Here is a 22292-nt window from a genome sequence, read left to right as displayed (position 1 = left end):
TTTTGCGGGGGAACGTACCCTCTGCATACATTATACCTGACGTAGGTATAATGTAGCGCAGGGGTTTACAAAGTGACGTCACTTTGTAAATAGTTTGCAACAGACGGCATGTTTTACGCCGCCGATGCGTCACAAAAAGTGACGCATCGGAAGCCAAAACTGACGCAAGGCGTCATAAATGAGGCCCAAGGATTTCTTCCTTTTAATCCTATTACTGTTGGTGGCTTTGGGGCCCCACCCCCTTGCAGCAGCTCCTCGACCGAGCCCCCAACACTGGCTTCTGTGCTCGGCCTGTGGGTTCCTGCTCATCTGACCTAATCAGACCGAGTATGGGACCAATACTACCCCCCACCCTCCTCCCTGCAAGGGCCCCTCAGCTGAGTCTCGCTGGGATTTGTATTGCATTGTAATTCTTTTTGTATAGCGCTTGATACACCCAACGAGGCGCTGATGCACTTATGTTGTAAATGAAGTAAACACCACCGCCCCATTACAATCGGTATTTCCTGATTCGGCCGGAGATATTGTAATCATTCCCTCCCACTTCCCCCCCCCCCCCCAAGAATTATTAAGCACAAAAATTACAAACCAATGGCTTTGCCGCTGTTTCTTTTTTAGAGTGAGAGAGTGTGTGTGTGTGAGAGAGAGAGAGAGAGTGTGTGTGTGTGAGAGAGAGAGAGAGAGAGTGTGTGTGTGTGTGTGTGTGTGAGAGAGAGAGGGAAAGATTGAACATGTCCACTAAGCAGTAGCTGCAGTGTCATCAGCTGTCCCTAGAGGGCAGTGTGCCTGAAAACAACCAGCTGCTTTGGGGAAATTTGCATACCCAGAAGGCACTGCAACGCCACAACACTTCCATTTCATTGTCATGGGCGAAAAAGTTTTTTGTAGCATTGAGAATGACGATCTATTCTATATGCGCACGTGCTAGCGTTATATTGTTACTGCATTTAGTTACATTTATAAAGTTACCATAATGTTCCTAACATTTCTCGTACATGATAGAGGGACAATGGCTCTATCAAAGGGATAATGGCTCTATCAAATTGCAAGATTGGGGTGTATAGAGGGACAATGGCTCTATCAAATTGCAAGATTGGGGTGTTGAATTTCATTCGCACTTCGAGTGGTGATGATAGTCAACCCATGATTACAATTATTGGAGGATCTGTGTTCAGATTTATAATTCTGTAAAAAGCAGGAGAGAACCTTGAATACATGTTGTGTTATTAATGCATAATGTATGTATCGGGTTCACTGTGAAAAGCAGGGTTTTTAGGTGGCTCAGCCTGAGGGGTCTCGCAGAGGTAGTCTGTTTTCTTTTTCTTTGATTGGACTGGTGAGAGCATGCTCGGATGTCGGCTTAAGTCGTCAAGTGGGATATATTCTTCAAGGTCACAAGGACCCTCATGCATGTCAATAACTCCCCGCTCGGGGCAATGAGGGACGGGTTTGGGGGGGAGGGAGCTTTCCCTTCAGCTGCTGCACTCACAATTCACGGCTTTCAACCAATCAGTATAAAAAGGTGCAAGCAAGGGGATTTATTCTGTGGTATCTAAATTACAGGCAGATGGTCAGTCAATATTTTGAATGGCTTTAGACCAACTAGAATCAATTCAAGCCTGATCTACTGGATTTGTCACTTTAAATTATGACAGAATGGTAAAAACTCAAGGAAAAATAAGCTACACGGGAAATGAATATTATTGAAATATCTTTTTATATAAAGTTTTCATGATAAAGGGTACAGTTTTACAGAAAATGACAATAAATCATCCATAAACAAATGAACAAGAAAAAAATAAATTCTTCTTCAAATCCACTTGCGTTGTGTTCCACTCTTAACACCCTCATGCATGTCAATAACTCCCCGCTCGGGGCAATGAGGGACGGGTTTGGGGGGGAGGGAGCTTTCCCTTCAGCTGCTGCACTCACAATTCACGGCTTTCAACCAATCAGTATAAAAAGGTGCAAGCAAGGGGATTTATTCTGTGGTATCTAAATTACAGGCAGATGGTCAGTCAATATTTTGAATGGCTTTAGACCAACTAGAATCAATTCAAGCCTGATCTACTGGATTTGTCACTTTAAATTATGACAGAATGGTAAAAACTCAAGGAAAAATAAGCTACACGGGAAATGAATATTATTGAAATATCTTTTTATATAAAGTTTTCATGATAAAGGGTACAGTTTTACAGAAAATGACAATAAATCATCCATAAACAAATGAACAAGAAAAAAATAAATTCTTCTTCAAATCCACTTGCGTTGTGTTCCACTCTTAACAATTTCCAACAGCCTATCTTGCTAGCTATATACAAAGATATCGCTGCGTAGAATAAATCAAGAGTTATGAACAAGAAAGTCGACGTTTCAGCCTTATATTTGTTAAAAATCCTTAAGGCTATCCTCAGGACCTTCAATCATTTCAGGATTGTGACCCCCTGTAAACGATACAATAACCATATTGTTACCTTTAGAATACATTATTCTATTTACATTTCAAAACCCGTGAGAAAAAAGTAATTAGAAAACATTCAATGTGCAATTAAAATACTATATACAGTTTCCTTTTTGATGAACTCATGATATATGTGGTTGATGTCACATACTAATTAAATGACATGTTTCTTTGCTACTCGAAACATTTTAAAACATTTCTATATTGAGATTCTTAAGAACAGGCATGTGGCTCTGGCTACATTTTTTCAACAGACTAACTCTTGTTATTTCCAGTTTGTAACATTGAGTCTTCTGCAGCGGTTAATCCCTGTCATAAATCACTTCTTACTAGGTAGTTTAATATCAATAAGCCTTAGTCAGTGGTCAAACAATTGTCTCAAATACCTGTATGTCCGATAGATGTCACCTATCACGCATTTGGTGTGGGACCGATACTTGTAACACGCCTGACAAGGGGAAGATGAAATTGTATTTACTACTTCACGTTGTATTTATAGCATATGTTCCAACACTTGTCGGTTGGTCAGTCAAAAAGATTTTACCTTATTTTGACGAAATTTGAGTACAAGAGCAGGACCGATGAAACGTGCCCAATCCACGACAACAATGAATGTCTAGAAAACAAAGTTTCTTTGTATTAGCTAAATAGTTGATTTAACTATCGATTGCTATCCAGACTGCACTTGATATAACAGTTAAAGGTCAAGAGTAAGGAAGCCCTCATTAACGCTTCACTTTTATAAGCTAAATATCCGAAGCCTTTTGTGATCTACATTCGTAGACTGAAGGTATGTATTCCATTAAGGACAATGATTGTATACTATGAGGTGACCTCCCAGATTACCATGAGCGCATTTTAAACAAGCAATACCTTGATTTGGTCTTAGTGATAACATATCTGTTCGAAGCGCTTTAGGTTTACGTTGATGTTTGCTAAAATGATTTTAGTCATCTAGAGTTAACAATTCACAAATCAACGGTATGGTTAAAGATTTTTAAGCCCAAATCCTTGTTGCTTTAAATAGATCTTTACTACAACGTTAGACGAGTTTGTTTGTCCGATGGCCATAATATAAACACATGCTGTACTATGCTTGGTTTAAGACCACGGAAAAGCGAAAACCGCTCCCGGAGGCCATTGTTTAATCACACACTGTACTATGTTTGGTTTAAGACCACGGAAAAGCGAAACCGCTCCATCATGCATGCGGCTGACTTACTTTCAAATGAAGAATATACGTCCGGCGTGGCGTCGTAATTCCAAGAATTGAATCAAACATTGCCAGCCCTCTTCATTTTTTATGCTCGACTCCTGATTTAGCTCCTCCTACCGGAGAAGTGTGGCGGCAATGTTTGAATGGCTTTTTCTAGATCAAATAGCGTGTTACTCGCTAGTTAAGGCACAAAGTGTTGATATTGTTCCTATCGCTTCATCAAACTAATAGAAAAGTATCTTGTGCTTAGTGCATATTGTTATTTAGATGTTACAAAATGAATGCAATGATTATACATATTAAAATTTGCCTGGGGCAGTGAGCTAAATAACGGTGATGGATCAAGCCCTGATCTTTGGACTGGGTAAGAGTGGTCTGCTTAATTCAGACACTCTGTTCATCACCACCCCCTTTTCTGAATCGTTTTTGGCCACTATAGGTGTGGCAGGGTATACTCAGACATGAGTCCCTTGCTCACTGCTCCATCAGGATTCAAGCAAGCTGGGCCGACGACGCCTGAAATGGCAGAAACCGGTCCTCGGAAGCTTGTCTCCTTTCTGGTGAAGAATTGGCTTGGTAGTTTGGTCTGCCCTGTTCTCATGATGCACTGGGCCAGGGACAGACTAATTTGCATATAGCCAGGTTCTGAGCTGGGATGGGGCAGTGAGCTAAATAACGGTGATGGATCAAGCCCTGATCTTTGGACTGGGTAAGAGTGGTCTGCTTAATTCAGACACTCTGTTCATCACCACCCCCTTTTCTGAATCGTTTTTGGCCACTATAGGTGTGGCAGGGTATACTCAGACATGAGTCCCTTGCTCACTGCTCCATCAGGATTCAAGCAAGCCGGGCCGACGATGCCTGAAATGGCAGAAACCGGTCCCCGGAAGCTTGTCTCCTTTCTGGTGAAGAATTGGCTTGGTAGTTTGGTCTGCCCTGTTCCCATGATGCACTGGGCCAGGGACAGACTAATTTGCATATAGCTAGGTTCTGAGCTGGGATGGGGCAGTGAGCTAAATAACGGTGATGGATCAAGCCCTGATCTTTGGACTGGGTAAGAGTGGTCTGCTTAATTCAGACACTCTGTTCATCACCACCCCCTTTTTTGAACCAGAAAAGGATTGAGTCATTCCATTCTGTGCCCGATGGACCACAGATCCTCAATTCCTCGAACCAACCCATCACTATGTTCGCGTACGAGGGTGAAAATCTGGAGCTAATGGCCACACCTTGTTTTTGTCTGTACCAATGGTCCTTATATAAGAACACATTGTTGTCTAGTATAAGTTCTACCATTTCCACAATCATTTCGGTGTGCAACCATGAGCTGGCAGTCCTTTTGCTGAGCATTTTTTTGATTGCAGTTAAACCAATTTCCTTTTTGATGCATGTGTATAGTGATACCACATCTAAGGTAACCAGTAACATGGTATCATCCCAGGCCAAGTCAGCCATAATGCCTAGAATATGTTTTGTATCCCTGATGTGGGATGGGAGATTTACAACCAATGGTTTTAGGAAGATGTCTACATATTCCGATATCCTTTCCATAGGCCCACCAATGCCCAATATGATTGGTCTACCTGGGGGAAATTTGTCAGTCTTGTGTACCTTTGGAAGAGTGTATATGCATGGATACCTTGGACGATCCACTCTAAGGTAAGTGAGCTCATTGTCATCCAGGAGACCTGACCCATGCCCGGGGCAATAAGCATACACTAAAACATCACATGAGTATTCCAGCAAGGCAAGGTGGGCTGATACCGTTGCGTGTGTGAGTGGGTATGCGAAGAGATGTTCTGTTGTCACATGCGATGGGGGACACTACTTTGGCCCTACTACCGAATTTGACATTTTTACACACAGCCCTATATAATACATGGAGATAGGGATACGCTGGGGGGTTGCGAGACTGTTGTTCATGAGCAATGAGGCCACAGCTAGTTGGCACCTTCACAGTCATCTAATTGGCCATGTGGTTCAGGCTCAAACATGCATATTGATGTCATTTCCCAGGGTGTACCCTTTTGTGAAATCAATATCCCAAGATTCATCCCTACTTTTATACTTGATTAAACATAGAAATGACACATCTATGTGATTTGGAATGTTTTATTCACATCTGTGGAGTGACAGAGCTGGAGCAGTACATTGCCATGCAAACCCCATATTACATGGTTGCCCAGTGGAGGGGCAACCAGATTCATTTGTGGAATGATAAGTTAATCGGGACCTTATAAGTGTTTAGCCATGCAACAGTTTATGTTGTTGCACTAAGGATATTGTCCTGCATAACTAAATACTTATAGGATCCCAAATACGAGACATATTGGCTATGCCAATGCTTGTTTACATTGCGGCGGATGATTTAGCCCTCAGCGCCTGCTGCAATGTAAAAGATAGGCACAGCGAACGCCGTAGTGGCGGTCAACTGTAATGCCTATCGTCCGGTCTCCACCTTGAAGGCCAGCTGCCCCATTCCCCGATTCGATGGTGGACTGAAGTCTGTCTGCCATCGTAATCAGCCCCTAAGTTTGCAAACTTCTTGGTCTCTGCTTCATGCACAAACACTTTTGACATGTGCAGCCTGCTTTCTGGCCACTTGAGCTATGCAGCAATGGAGGCCAAAATGATGTCGCAGTGTTGACTAAATTATGCAACAATAAAAAGGCTGCAGCGTAATGCCCATTTTATGATACTTTAATATTTTGACATATTTATACATACTAACAGCCTCTGCAAAGCTTTTGCCTCATTAGTACCTGTGCAACATACAAATGCAGCAGTGGGAAAAGTGACCAATCAACCTTTGCAAAGGGCCCTATTCTTCACAGCAACATAAGTCACATTTCTTTTAGTAATTTTAGATCCATTTGAGATACAAAATTGTTTTGGGTGAAATCGGTAGATTATGCAGCAGATGATGTATTATGTGGCAAATATGATACAGCCATAGTTAAGTGGAAAACATTTTTACCCTTATCTTAGTTTTGCCCCAACATTGTAGTTGCTCAATTTGTAAGTTCCCCAAACCCAAAAGTCGACACCTAAAATTACAAACCAATAGCTTTGCCGCTGATTTTTAGAGTGAGAGTGTGTGTAAGTGAGTGTATGAAAGAGAGAGTGTGTGTGAGAGAGAATGTGTGTGTGTGAGAGAGAGTGAGTGAGGAGGGAAACATAGAAGGGGCCTTATTTATGAAGGCCTTGCGCTGCCGGTGCGTCACTTTTTCCCATTTTAAAAGTGACGCACCGGCGGCGCAAGGCCTTCATAAATAAGGCCCAAGGTGTCCACTAAGCAGCAGCTGCAGTGTCATCAGCAGTTTGCATACCCAGAAGTCACAGCAAATCCACAAACACTAGGGGCAGATTAACAAGCCACTTGAGTCACTTTTAACATGGGAAAAGTGACGCAAAAGTGGCACAAGGGGCTTGTAAATATGCCCCTACCATTTCATTGTCATTGGCAAAATAGCTTTTTGTAACATTGAGCATCAAGATCTACTCTACATGCTCATGTGTTGGCGTTATATTTTTGTTGCTTTTAGTTACGTTTGTAAAGTTACCGTAATTTTCCTAAGTATTTTTTTTGGAAAAGGTTGACGGACAAATTCCTAAACTTATGGCCATTTTAGTCGCTTGTCGAGGTTTATCTGCACTTTGGCCCACATGCATCAAGCATTTTTGGAGTCGCAAACGGTGCGATTCCTTAAAATCGGCCGTTTGCGAATGCAAAAGTGCTGTTTGGGATGCATCATGCTATTTTAGAAATTGCAATTTTTTTGCAAATTCTAAAATTGCGATAGCACATAAGAAATCGCAATTGTGCAATTTCTAAAATGCTATGCATCATTTCATAAAAATGTGCGATTTTTCAAATTGGAAGTGCAAATTACCACGAAGTTCAACCTCGTGGTAATTTGCGAAATTGTTCAAAAATGCACAAAAATGCATTTTTTAAACTGTTAAGTTACAGACACACTTGTCCTTAGGACATGTGTGTATGTAATTTATACTGAAAAGTACATTTCATGGGTGCAGGGGGGGGTCATTTGCACCCCTCTCTCCACCCTTGAAATGCATTGATGAATTTCGATTTCAAATTGCGAATTCGCAATTCCCATTCATTCCTATGGGCATTTTGGCCCATAGGAATGAATGGGAATTGTGAATTCGCAATTGAAAATTTGCATTTTTTATGCAATTCGGTAAAAATAGCGATTTTTACCGAATTGCAAAAAAAAAGCTAAAATATTCATGCATAGGCTTTTGCCATTTCTAAATTGCGAATCGTTATTTTTCGCAATTTAGAAATCGCAAAAGCCGATATTGATGCCTGTGGGCCTTTAAGCGTGGTGATTGCTTCGCAGCCATTTGGCTCAGATCAAGTGCAGTTCACTTCATTGTCCCTAGAGGGAGGACTATCAGCTGGGATGTAATCATTGCACTTTGTGTGGCGATGAAACTCTCGAGCAGTGCCGCAAGAGATGACGGTAACGTCACACGTTTATAGTCGCTGGACTGCTGGACGGCTCACTGTGCGGTGTGGCAGACTGGCTGGATGGTGATTTTTTACATGGGTCAGTGGGCCTGGCTGGTCTTGCGTGCAGGTCAAGCATGACTCACGGCCGGGCTGACGTCCTCGGTGGAACGGCGGGCCCGAAAGGCATGGTTGGCATGGCTTGTAACACACTGTTTGCTACCTCTCACATTTTGTTTGCTTTTGATACTTGCACAAGTGCCACCATTGCCTACGTAACGTCTGTTCTTTTGCCTCAGTTTCTAGCATATATTGCAGTATATTACCTCTATTTGTACTGCACACTTGTCACTCTATCCTCCTGTATTGCACTGTTTGCTATCTCATGTATTTTGTATGCTCACAATTGTCACTTTTACCTCATGTAACTTATCGTCTGCTTTGTAATTTGTTCATTTGTAATTTTATGTTCCTATTGTGAAGCGCTCTGACACCTTCGGGTAAAGTCCGCGCTATATAAAAACGCTTAAATAAAATAAAATAAAATAAAATTAGTTGACTCCCCTGTGGTGAAACCCTCCTGGGTCCGACAAGCGCAAGGCTGACCGGCTAATGGCTGACTGCGAATTGGTTCCCCGTAGGCTGACGGGCTGATGGGCAACTGCAGATTGGTTCCCCGCAGGCTGACCGGCTAATGGTTAACTGCGGATTGATTCCCCGCAGGCTGACCGGCTAATGGTTGACTGCGGATTGATTCCCCGCAGGCTGACCGGCTAATGGCTGACTGCGAATTGGTTCCCCGTAGGCTGACGGGCTAATGGGCAACTGCGGATTGGTTCCCCGCAGGCTGACCGGCTAATGGTTGACTGTGGATTGGTTCCCCGCAGGCTGACCGGCTAATGGCTGACTGCGGATTGGTTCCACGCTTTGGGCTGGGCTGGTTGGCTGCTGGAGGGAGGGCAGAGCTGACAGACCAGGGCGGCTGAAAAGATAAGCCATGCCTAGTACCCCCTGGGCTAGTACGCCGAGTGAGTCGGCCGGGTGTGGCAACGCTGGCTTGACCGGTTGACTGAGGGCTAGACAGGTAGATCCAAATAAAAATTCAAAACATGATAGCTCAAGGACATTTTTTGAGGATCTTTTGAAAGTCTAGGTCCAAATCATTGTCTAAAAATATTAAAAATTAACCATTTTGCTGCTCAATTCAGGGGGACACAATTTCTGCCCTAGATTGATTGTGGAAAGCATCTTGTGGAAGAAGCTAATATTGGAAAGTTTTCTCGTATCGCTAGAAGTCAGGCTCCTACAGGCCTCACAAGCAGCTTTCCCGGCGATTTATAATCATTACAAACAAATATAAATGGGTCGTAATGACCAGAGCGCTCTGTACTTGACTTCGCTGGCTCCTAGTGTCGTCCTTGGTATATATACAGCTTCATGGAAGGAACCCCTGGTGATGACCCGTGGAAGGCGCCCGTTCAAATTTCTTTTTAGGTGGAACCTCGGCAGCGCATGCGCTGTCTCTTGACATGGTGATTCTACTGTATGGAGTAGCAGCACGCCCATGGCTTGTGATTGGTTCCTTCATGTGCCTTTCTAAATTACCTTGGTTTGGTTGGTGATTAGATTACAAATGTCCCTCCTTTTGCTGTTTTGTTCACGCCCTGGAGACTGGCGCTATTTCATGGATCATCTCACGATCGGCCTTATACGTTACTTTCGGCGCACTACTTTTACGATTGCCTCAGCTTCTGCTTTAGAAATGTTGGGGCAAATTCACAAGAAAGTGACTATGTGCATTCTGCAAGCCATTTGGTTGTGCCACACTGAGTTACTTTCAAAGCACAGGAATGCAACATATTTACAAGAATATGTTGCATCTCTGTGCTTCCCCCTGCGCTGGCACACAATCTGCTGCCATATGCCGGCGCAGGCACCCTTGCACCATGGTGCAAGGCATTTTCCTCTTTAAATGAGTGCTGTAGAATGCAGCACGGATTGAAAGAGGAAAAAAAAAACAAGGAGAAATGAAAACATTTCTCCTCGTTGCGCCTCCCTACGACTCCCCTGGGGAGGTGTAGGATTCACACGCCTTTCCAGATTTACGATTCCTCGTAAATCTGGGAATGTGTCTGGTTCCATGGGTGTTGCATGGAAACACCCACAGCAACACCCATGGAACTCCCCTTCCACACACAATGCTGTGTGTAAAGGGGCCATTTTTACAAGGACAGGAAAAGCCACAAAGGGTGGCTTTACCTGTACTTGTAAATATGAAACATTCAAATACCCCACCAGTACGTCACAAAGTGTGACGTACTGGTGGCGCAGGGGGCTTGTAAATCTGCGCCATTGTGTTTATTGGTGGCCTCGGAAGGCCACGCCCCATTGTTAATGTGCTCCCCCAGTGTGTTTCTCCCCACACATCACTACGTGACACTTGCCCCTTCGAGACTGCGGGTTTGGTGGCTTTGTGAGTTTTTATTTTTGTCCTCCTCTCTTCAATTAAACTACCAAAGGCTGCACTGCATTTGGTGTTTGTTGGCTGTTCACCTCCTGCCCCCCGCTGCTTTCAGCACTGCATTTATAAACTGAACTTCCAGGACAGGTCTTGTGTCTTTTAACGCATTGGGGGGCATATTAGCAAGAACCCTGCGTAAAATTATCGCAGTTTTATCGGCAGGAACCTGCCGCTAAAACAGCGATAATGGGCTTGCTAATATGCGTACTGGAATTCAAATAGAAGCCCAGGTAAGATGTGCAGGGCTTCTATTGAAATTCTATAACGCATATTAGCAAGCCCATTATCGCCGTTTTAGCGGCAGTTTCCTGCCGATAATACGGCGATAATTGTACGCAGGGTTCTTGCTGATATGCCCCTTAATTTTAAAGCAGCACCGCTTGTCTCTGCTTTTATAAAATTAACTTGCAGAACAGGTCTTGGGTGTTTTAACGCATTTAATTTAAAAGCAACATTTTTGTTTTGCAACTACCCCATGCGTGTTTTCAGGCCGTCTACCATATCCCGTCCATTTTGCTTCTTTTCCCTCCCGCCCCTGTCTGTGTTAATCTCCCTCTTCCCGCCCAAATTTCTGTTCTTCTTCACCTCAATCCGCCCATCCCATTTCTTCTCCCCCACCAAGCCCATGCCCCTTATGTTTGTGCACTTCCATCAAGTCATGGGTTTCAGCAGTGAACAAGGGGCCTCATTTATGAAAAGTGACGCATCGCTGCGTGAAAACAGCGATGCGTCACTTTTCACTGCGTCCTCCTTGCGACACCAATAATGCGTCAAATTTACAGTATGACGCATCATGTCGCAAGGAGTTACAGATACGTCAGTATTTCTGACGTATCTGTAAGCGCAAAAGTCACGCATTGCTGGAGTGTGTCACAAAAGTGACGCAACTCCAGCAATGCGTCCTTTCACATGGGGCAAGCCCCATGTGCAAAGGGCTTGCGTCAGTCTTACGCCTGCTGTGAGGCAGGCGCAAGATTTTGACGCAACAGCGTCCTAAAAGTGACCCAGTGAAATCTCATAGATTTCACTGCGTCACTATTACGAGGCTTTTTGCGGGGGAACGTACCCTCTGCATACATTATACCTGACGTAGGTATAATGTAGCGCAGGGGTTTACAAAGTGACGTCACTTTGTAAATAGTTCGCAACAGAAGGCATGTTTTACGCCGCCGATGTGTCACAAAAAGTGACGCATCGGAAGCGCAAAACTGACGCAAGGCGTCATAAATGAGGCCCAAGGATTTCTTCCTTTTAATCCTATTACTGTTGGTGGCTTTGGGGCCCCACCCCCTTGCAGCAGCTCCTCGACCGAGCCCCCAACACTGGCTTCTGTGCTCGGCCTGTGGGTTCCTGCTCATCTGACCTAATCAGACCGAGTATGGGACCAATACTACCCCCCACCCTCCTACCTGCAAGGGCCCCTCAGCTGAGTCTCTCTGGGATTTGTATTGCATTGTAATTCTTTTTGTATAGCGCTTGATACACCCAACGAGGCGCTGATGCACTTATGTTGTAAATGAAGTAAACACCACCGCCCCATTACAATCGGTATTTCCTGATTCGGCGGGAGATATTGTAATCATTCCCTCCCACTTCCCCCCCCCCAAGAATTATTAAGCACAAAAATTACAAACCAATGGCTTTGCCGCTGTTTCTTTTTTAGAGTGAGAGAGTGTGTGTGTGTGAGAGAGAGAGAGAGAGAGAGTGTGTGTGTGTGTGAGAGAGAGAGAGAGAGAGAGTGTGTGTGTGTGTGTGTGAGAGAGAGAGGGAAAGATTGAACATGTCCACTAAGCAGTAGCTGCAGTGTCATCAGCTGTCCCTAGAGGGCAGTGTGCCTGAAAACAACCAGCTGCTTTGGGGAAATTTGCATACCCAGAAGGCACTGCAACGCCACAACACTTCCATTTCATTGTCATGGGCGAAAAAGTTTTTTGTAGCATTGAGAATGACGATCTATTCTATATGCGCACGTGCTAGCGTTATATTGTTACTGCAATTAGTTACATTTATAAAGTTACCATAATTTTCCTAACATTTCTCGTACTTATTAGGGTGTCGAATGAGGGACAATAGCTATATCAGATTCGAGATTGGGATGTTGAATTTCATTCGCACTGCGAGTGGTGATGATAGTCAACCCATGATTACAATTTTTGGAGGATCTATGTTCAGATCTATAATTCTGTAAAAAGCAGGAGAGAACCTTGAATACATGTTGTGTTATTAATGCATAATGTATGTATCGGGTTCACTGTGAAAAGCAGGGTATTTAGGTGGCTCAGCCTGAGGGGTCTCGCAGAGGTAGTCTGTTTTCTTTTTCTTTGATTGGACTGGTGAGAGCATGCTCGGATGTCGGCTTAAGTCGTCAAGTGGAATATTTTCTTCAAGGTCACAAGGACCCTCATGCATGTCAATAACTCCCCGCTCGGTGCAATGAGGGACGGGTTTGGGGGGGAGGGAGCTTTCCCTTCAGCCGCTGCACTCACAATTCACGGCTTTCAACCAATCAGTATAAAAAGGTGCAAGCAAGGGGATTTATTCTGTGGTATCTAAATTACAGGCAGATGGTCAGTCAATATTTTGAATGGCTTTAGACCAACTAGAATCAATTCAAGCCTGATCTACGGGATTTGTCACTTTAAATTATGACAGAATGGTAAAAACTCAACGAAAAATAAGCTACACGGGAAATGAATATTATTGAAATATCTTTTTATATAAAGTTTTCATGATAAAGGGTACAGTTTTACAGAAAATGACAATAAATCATCCATAAACAAATGAACAAGAAAAAAATAAATTCTTCTTCAAATCCACTTGCGTTGTGTTCCACTCTTAACAATTTCCAACAGCCTATCTTGCTAGCTATATACAAAGATATCGCTGCGTAGAATAAATCAAGAGTTATGAACAAGAAAGTCGACGTTTCAGCCTTATATTTGTTAAAAATCCTTAAGGCTATCCTCAGGACCTTCAATCTTTTCAGGATTGTGACCCCCTGTAAACGATACAATAACCATATTGTTACCTTTAGAATACATAATTCTATTTACATTTCAAAACCCGTGAGAAAAAAGTAATTAGAAAACATTCAATGTGCAATTAAAATACTATATACAGTTTCCTTTTTGATGAACTCATGATATATGTGGTTGATGTCACATACTAATTAAATGACATGTTTCTTTGCAACTCGAAACATTTTAAAACATTTCTATATTGAGATTCTTAAGAACAGGCATGTGGCTCTGGCTACATTTTTTCAACAGACTAACTCTTGTTATTTCCAGTTTGTAACATTGAGTCTTCTGCAGCGGTTAATCCCTGTCATAAATCACTTCTTACTAGGTAGTTTAATATCAATAAGCCTTAGTCAGTGGTCAAACAATTGTCTCAAATACCTGTATGTCCGATAGATGTCACCTATCACGCATTTGGTGTGGGACCGATACTTGTAACACGCCTGACAAGGGGAAGATGAAATTGTATTTACTACTTCACGTTGTATTTATAGCATATGTTCCAACACTTGTCGGTTGGTCAGTCAAAAAGATTTTACCTTATTTTGACGAAATTTGAGTACAAGAGCAGGACCGCTGAAACGTGCCCAATCCACGACAACAATGAATGTCTAGAAAACAAAGGGGCATATTATCAAGGGGGTTTATCTCCTCTTTTTTGGCTTTAAAAGCCAAGAAAGCGGAGATAAAATTATCTCCCTATTATCAAGCTGTCGCTAACACCAGTTAGTGACAGCTAATAGGAGATAGCGACCATCTTGGGCCCCGCTTTGCATGTCAGTGATATTTATCACTAATGACATGCAAAGTGGGCGTGCCAAGATGTTAGCGACTGGAAACAGTCGCTAACATCGCTATCTCCTATTACCAACTTTTGGAGATATTCGCGCTAGGCGCGAATATCTCCAAAAGCTAACACCTGCCCTGAGCAGTTCTTCACCATGTTATCCAATGGGAGGTGGATAACATGGCTAAGAGCATTTGCTCGATAATGCATGAATAGCGCTGACTTTTCAGCGATATTCATGCATTGCGGCCGTTTTTTATCGCATTTGCGATAAACCTTGCTAATAGCAAGGTTTATCTGCGATAAAAATCGCCGATGTGCGGCGATAATTTTTGTCTCTAAACAAGTTAGAGACAAAAATTATCGCTAGTTGTTGGTAATATGCCCCAAAGTTTCTTTGTATTAGCTAAATAGTTGATTTAACTATCGATTGCTATCCAGACTGCACTTGATATAACAGTTAAAGGTCAAGAGTAAGGAAGCCCTCATTAACGCTTCACTTTTATAAGCTAAATATCCGAAGCCTTTTGTGATCTACGGGGCATATTATCAACACAGGCGATAAAATTATCGCTGCTTTTATCGGCAGAAAACTGCCGCTAAAGCCGCTTTTGCGGCAGAAAACTGCCGCTAAAGCAGCTTTTGCGGCAGTTTTCTGCCGATAAAAGCAGCGATAATTTTATCGCCTGTGTTGATAATATGCCCCTACATTCGTAGACTGAAGGTATGTATTCCATTAAGGACAATGATTGTATACTATGAGGTGACCTCCCAGATTACCATGAGCGCATTTTAAACAAGCAATACCTTGATTTGGTCTTAGTGATAACATATCTGTTCGAAGCGCTTTAGGTTTACGTTGATGTTTGCTAAAATGATTTTAGTCATCTAGAGTTAACAATTCACAAATCAACGGTATGGTTAAAGATATTTAAGCCCAAATCCTTGTTGCTTTAAATAGATCTTTACTACAACGTTAGACGAGTTTGTTTGTCCGATGGCCATAATATAAACACACGCTGTACTATGCTTGGTTTAAGACCACGGAAAAGCGAAAACCGCTCCCGGAGGCCATTGTTTAATCACACACTGTACTATGTTTGGTTTAAGACCACGGAAAAGCAAAACCGCTCCATCATGCATGCGGCTGACTTACTTTTAAATGAAGAATATACGTCCGGCGTGGCGTCGTAATTCCAAGAATTGAATCAAACATTGCCAGCCCTCTTCATTTTTTATGCTCGACTCCTGATTTAGCTCCTCCTACCGGAGAAGTGTGGCGGCCATGTTTGAATGGCTTTTTCTAGATCAAATAGCGTGTTACTCGATAGTTAAGGCACAAAGTGTTGATATTGTTCCTATCGCTTCATCAAACTAATAGAAAAGTATCTTGTGCTTAGTGCATATTGTTATTTAGATGTTACAAAATGAATGCAATGATTATACATATTAAAATGTGCCTACTGAAGCTACAAAGTGGGACAAAAAAGTGTTCTCAAAGATAATCATAATAGAACAAAGGGACAATCCCAAGGTTAACAGATTTGGTGATACATAGTTATATAGACCTTTTCAGAATAGTTAAATTGAATTAAACATGCCTACATTCTAGCATATCAAATATCAATCAAATCTGCCTGTATGTACAACCACACGTGCCACAGTCAATAGATTAGTAAGAAAATTACAGTAACTCGATAATCCTAGACTGTCGACCTTCATGGTGCTCACAATCTATCTAGTGGATATTGGAAGCAGTATTTAAACCTGAATACAGACATATTTAGGGAGACCAATTTGGGTTTACCTAAGGCATGCTAGAGTATGCCATTCTGTTGTGGAATTTAATCCATGTTTGACACTGTCGGCTACCTCTATCCATCGATTTTCTTTTAGGGTTAGAGTCTGGTCCATGTTTTTTTGACGGATTGTAGGCCTAACTACTTCAATTACCCACCATTCCATGTCCTTTCCTGAATATCCTAAAGATCTGTAGTGGTCAACCAAAAGGGCATCCTCTACTTTACATCGTATGCGCGATTGGTGTTGCAAAATTCTGCATTTGACCATCTGTGTTGTCTTTCCTATGTAAAGCAATTAAGCATGGGCGTAAAATCCGCTCCGCTCGCGGATTTTTCGGATTTTCGGCAAATTCGCAATCCGCGAACGCTCGCGAATTTGTCGAAAATCCGTGAATCCGCTCGCGGCGGATTTTTTGCTTGGTTGCGGCGCGCGGCGTGGTGCACGGCGTTCACTTTCCGTCATTTTAGCGTTTGCCGAATTGTTTTTCTTTGCGAGTGACGCGCCATTTTAGATCTTGCTGCGTGTTCCCGCGGGAGTTTGTCGCCCGCGAATACGTACTCGCGGCTTGCCACCTTGCACAGCACACCTCGCGAGAGTTCGCAATTGCGAACACGTAGTTGCGGCGGAAAGGAACAATCTCGCACTTGCGAAATAGAGATTTTGCAATTTCGCACAAGAAAATCACCAGCAAACAGGATAAACCTTCAGAAAATTATGATTTTTATCAGAATCACTCCTCAGGTTGACATTTGCATGGCCTTTTTTTTTGCAAGGAGTCCATTTTGGGGGGGGGGAGGAAGGAAGTGCCCCACAGTCTCCAACTTCCTGTTCCTGTCCAGCAGGCTCCTCCCAGTGCTTTGTCCATCTCCTGGTCACTTTCATTTGGATCTGGAGCTGGAAGGATTACTTTTTGTGGGTGCTGCTGGATATTTGGATTTGAGGCCTTTTTGACTGTCTTTGGATCACTTTTGGATTAGAAATCAACTTTCACAAGTAAGTTTGTTTGGGGCATTACAGTTGCTGCAAGTACAATTTTGGAACTTTTTCAGAAAATTAAATAAATTATATTGTGGGTAGCCACAGTATCCAGTAGGACCAGGGTTGGTTATGGGTGCATGATACAACTGTTTTGTTGAATTTAAACACCATTGAGGCCATGGATGGGCTGGGATTGTGCAGATTTTATTGTTTTTTGTCGTTTTTTTGGGCCTGCTGGTGTGGCCCTTTGCCCAGGGGTGGTGAGTGTTGCATGGGCCTAGTCTTTCTGTGGGGTGTCTTCTTGAATTTAAACATAATTGAGGCCATGGATGGGCTGGGATTGTGCTTATTTTATTGTTTTTTGTCGTTTTTGGGGGGCTGCTGGTGTGGCCTTTTGCTTGCCCAGGGGTGGTGGTGGTGCATGTGCCTGTGGTGTTGTCTCACTCTCTTTGATGTAAACATCATGGATGGCATTGGATTGTGGTGATTTCTGGCTGTTTTTCTGTTTTTTGGGGGTGTACTGTTGATGTGGTCTGGCCATGTGGGTGGTGGTGGTGGCCATCTTGAGTGCTGGCTGGTACAGGCAACATGTGCTTGGGGTTTAAGGGGGCCATTTTGAGGAGAGGCAGTGTCTGAGGCCTGCACTTATTTTGCCTACTTTTCATCCCTTATGCCCAGGGGTAGTGAGTGTTGCATGGGCCTAGTGTTTCTGAGGGGTGTCTTCTTGAATTTAAACACCATTGAGGCCATGGATGGGCTGGGATTGTGCAGATTTTATTGTTTTTTGTCGTTTTTTTGGGCCTGCTGGTGTGGCCCTTTGCCCAGGGGTGGTGAGTGTTGCATGGGCCTAGTCTTTCTGTGTGGTGTCTTCTTGAATTTAAACACCATTGAGGCCATGGATGGGCTGGGATTGTGCAGATTTTATTGGTTTTTGTCGTTTTTTTGGGCCTGCTGGTGTGGCCCTTTGCCCAGGGGTGGTGAGTGTTGCATGGGCCTAGTCTTTCTGTGGGGTGTCTTCTTGAATTTAAACATAATTGAGGCCATGGATGGGCTGGGATTGTGCTTATTTTATTGTTTTTTGTCGTTTTTGGGGGGCTGCTGGTGTGGCCTTTTGCTTGCCCAGGGGTGGTGGTGGTGCATGGACTGAGTGTGCCTGTGGTGTGGTCTCACTCTCTTTGATGTAAACATCATGGATGGCATTGGATTGTGGTGATTTCTGGCTGTTTTTCTGTTTTTTGGGGGTGTACTGTTGATGTGGACTGGCCATGTGGGTGGTGGTGGTGGCCATCTTGAGTGCTGGCTGGTACAGGCAACATGTGCTTGGGGTGTAAGGGGGCCATTTTGAGGAGAGGCAGTGTCTGAGGCCTGCACTTATTTTGCCTACTTTTCATCCCTTATGCCCAGGGGTAGTGAGTGTTGCATGGGCCTAGTGTTTCTGAGGGGTGTCTTCTTGAATTTAAACACCATTGAGGCCATGGATGGGCTGGGATTGTGCAGATTTTATTGTTTTTAGTCGTTTTTCTGGGCCTGCTGGTGTGGCCCTTTGCCCAGGGGTGGTGAGTGTTGCATGGGCCTAGTCTTTCTGTGGGGTGTCTTCTTGAATTTAAACATAATTGAGGCCATGGATGGGTTAGGATTGTGCTTATTTTATTGTTTTTTGTCGTTTTTGGGGGGCTGCTGGTGTGGCCTTTTGCTTGCCCAGGGGTGGGGTGCATGGACTGAGTGTGCCTGTGGTGTGGTCTCACTCTCTTTGATGTAAACATCATGGATGGCATTGGATTGTGGTGATTTCTGGCTGTTTTTCTGTTTTTTGGGGGTGTACTGTTGATGTGGACTGGCCATGTGGGTGGTGGTGGTGGCCATCTTGAGTGCTGGCTGGTACAGGCAACATGTGCTTGGGGTGTAAGGGGGCCATTTTGAGGAGAGGCAGTGTCTGAGGCCTGCACTTATTTTGCCTACTTTTCATCCCTTATGCCTAGGGGTAGTGAGTGTTGCATGGGCCTAGTGTTTCTGAGGGGTGTCTTCTTGAATTTAAACACCATTGAGGCCATGGATGGGCTGGGATTGTGCAGATTTTATTGTTTTTTGTCGTTTTTTTGGGCCTGCTGGTGTGGCCCTTTGCCCAGGGGTGGTGAGTGTTGCATGGGCCTAGTCTTTCTGTGGGGTGTCTTCTTGAATTTAAACACCATTGAGGCCATGGATGGGCTGGGATTGTGCAGATTTTATTGGTTTTTGTCGTTTTTTTGGGCCTGCTGGTGTGGCCCTTTGCCCAGGGGTGGTGAGTGTTGCATGGGCCTAGTCTTTCTGTGGGATGTCTTCTTGAATTTAAACATAATTGAGGCCATGGATGGGCTGGGATTGTGCTTATTTTATTGTTTTTTGTCGTTTTTGGGGGGCTGCTGGTGTGGCCTTTTGCTTGCCCAGGGGTGGTGGTGGTGCATGGACTGAGTGTGCCTGTGGTGTTGTCTCACTCTCTTTGATGTAAACATCATGGATGGCATTGGATTGTGGTGATTTCTGGCTGTTTTTCTGTTTTTTGGGGGTGTACTGTTGATGTGGACTTGCCATGTGGGTGGTGGTGGTGGCCATCTTGAGTGCTGGCTGGTACAGGCAACATGTGCTTGGGGTGTAAGGGGGCCATTTTGAGGAGAGGCAGTGTCTGAGGCCTGCACTTATTTTGCCTACTTTTCATCCCTTATGCCCAGGGGTAGTGAGTGTTGCATACTTGCATGTCCCTAGTCTTTCTGTGGGGTGTCTTCAATGTAAACATCATGGATGGCATGGGATTGTGCTCATTTTTCTGTGTTTTGTCGATTTTTTGGGGTGTATAACTGAACTGATGTTCCTCTGTCTTCCATTGCTTTTAGGTGCACAAGAAGACTCAATAGAACCACCAGTGCCAGGAAGAAGTCCTGCAGCGGTGTGTGCAGCATAACGTCACGCGACGTCACGTCTGGACACAGAACCCTCTGCAACTCGTGCAACTGCTGCCTGCTGACCTGCTGACCTGCTCTGAAGAAGATGGCCCCAAAAAAAGTAACCCGTAGCTCCTCTAGCAAGAAAGGTGCCAGTAAGGAGCAGAAGAAGCAAGTTACCAAGGACACTGGTGTGCCGCCCGCCCCTTTTTTTGTGAGTAAAAAAAAAGTATGCCTGCAGCAGCTGCAGCGGGATCTGCTGGGGACCAAGCTGGCAGCAGCACCCCCGCTCCATTGGGCTCAGTGCCACCACCACCACCACGCCAACTTAAGTCCAAGCCCTTGAGTGCTGCAGAGGCAGCCAGTATACTTCTTCAATCACCATCGACCAGTGATGTTGGCTCATCGCAAGAAAGCAGCAGCAATGTCCCTCAATCAACACAGGTTGTTGTAGCTCATCTGACGAGTGTTGAACAACCACAGCGGCAACAACAATCACATGTGCAAGTACAAGCCCAAGTACATGTGGAAGGAGAGGCAGCGCAAGGAGATGCGCAAGCAGAGGTGCATGGAGGGTCACAACAAGTGCCCACAATAGTTGTTCCTCCCGAAGTAGGGGCACATCAGGAAATCGACAATCAAGGCGAGGTATCATTTGAGGAAGCCACTCCTCCTGATGATCCTTCATTGTCTTCCACACCCCTAGCAAGGAAGAGATCAAGGGTGGTGTCTACATCCTCTTCAAGCACACCTCCTTCTGATGATACGGATCAAACTTGGGAACAAACAAAGGTAGTTAAGCGTAAAAGGAAGCTCGTCCAAAGTCTCAGAGTTATGGAGTGTGATGAGTCTCAACAAGAAGTGCTGCTGATGAAGACTCTGCCAACGATGACCCAGTCATCATAAAGGTCACTGCAGCCCCAGCGGGCATGCAGCAAACAGACATTTTGACCCTAGCCCGAAGAGCTGCTGAGCGTGATGATGATGTTGTCGATGAGGAGGCAGTGGAAACACCACAATCATTGGAGTTAAGTAGTACACCAACTCGTCCCGCTTCCATATTTCTTTCTGGCAAGAAGAGACCTCCGTCAACCTCGACCTTAATTAGTGGCGGTGAAAGTGCAAAACGTACAAAAGTTGGGCAATCCACATCCTCCACTTCATCTGGCATTAGCTTCATGACCACCACCACCAGTATCGCCGCCTCCTCCATGTCCCACAGACACTTCAAGTCCCCAGTTTGGGACTTCTTTACTGTTTGTCCAAAAAATCCAAAGTTTGCCATTTGTACCCTTTGTAAGCTTGCAGTTAGTCGTGGTAAGTCAGGTACCAACTATGGTACCGGCGGCCAGAGAGGTCATCTTGAGAGAAAGCACACTGTCAAATGGTTTGCGCACCTAGATGCGATCAAGAAAGGCCAAATTCAAGGAAACGTTGATGTTTCATATGATGATGACGAGCAGGAAGAAGACGTGTCAAACACTTCCCTTACACCCAGTACCCCTGTCAGCAGCACACCCAATGTGAGGCACACTAAGAGTGTTGGAGCGAGTGAGACACCAACGCACAAAAGTTCACCAGCGAGCAAAATTGGGTCAACGAAGTCATTATCAGCCCGTAAATGCTTGGTCCAGGGCAACATTAGAACAATGCTTACTTCAGACGTGCCATATGAACGCAACCACCCACTGACGCGTCTGTATAACACTAAGCTGGCTAAAATGCTAGCTGTGGACCTTCTACCTTTTTCTTTTGTAGAAGCGGTAGGTTTTCTTGAATTAGTGGCAACGCTCTGCCCTAAATGGAAGGTTCCGAGCCGGTTCTATTTTGCCAGAGTTGCGGTTCCAGCACTACATGAAGATGTGCTGCAGGCGATTGGGGCAGCTTTGCAGAAGAGTGCTGTTCACACAATACATCTGACAACAGACATGTGGACCAGTGGCCCAGGCGATGATTACATGTGCATCACTGCACACTGGGTCTCTTTTTCAGGTGTTATAGCAAAGCTAAACGCAGGTGTTGACCCGGACCAAGTTTTCAAAGCTGCTCGGAAACATGCAACACTAGCCATGTTTGGCTTGGAGAAAAGTCACACAGCAGAAAACCTTTTGGAA

This window comes from Lissotriton helveticus, chromosome 1_1, assembly GCF_964261635.1.
Source record: "Lissotriton helveticus chromosome 1_1, aLisHel1.1, whole genome shotgun sequence".
Taxonomy (NCBI): Eukaryota; Metazoa; Chordata; class Amphibia; order Caudata; family Salamandridae; genus Lissotriton; species Lissotriton helveticus.
This window is presented reverse-complemented; position numbering follows the sequence as displayed.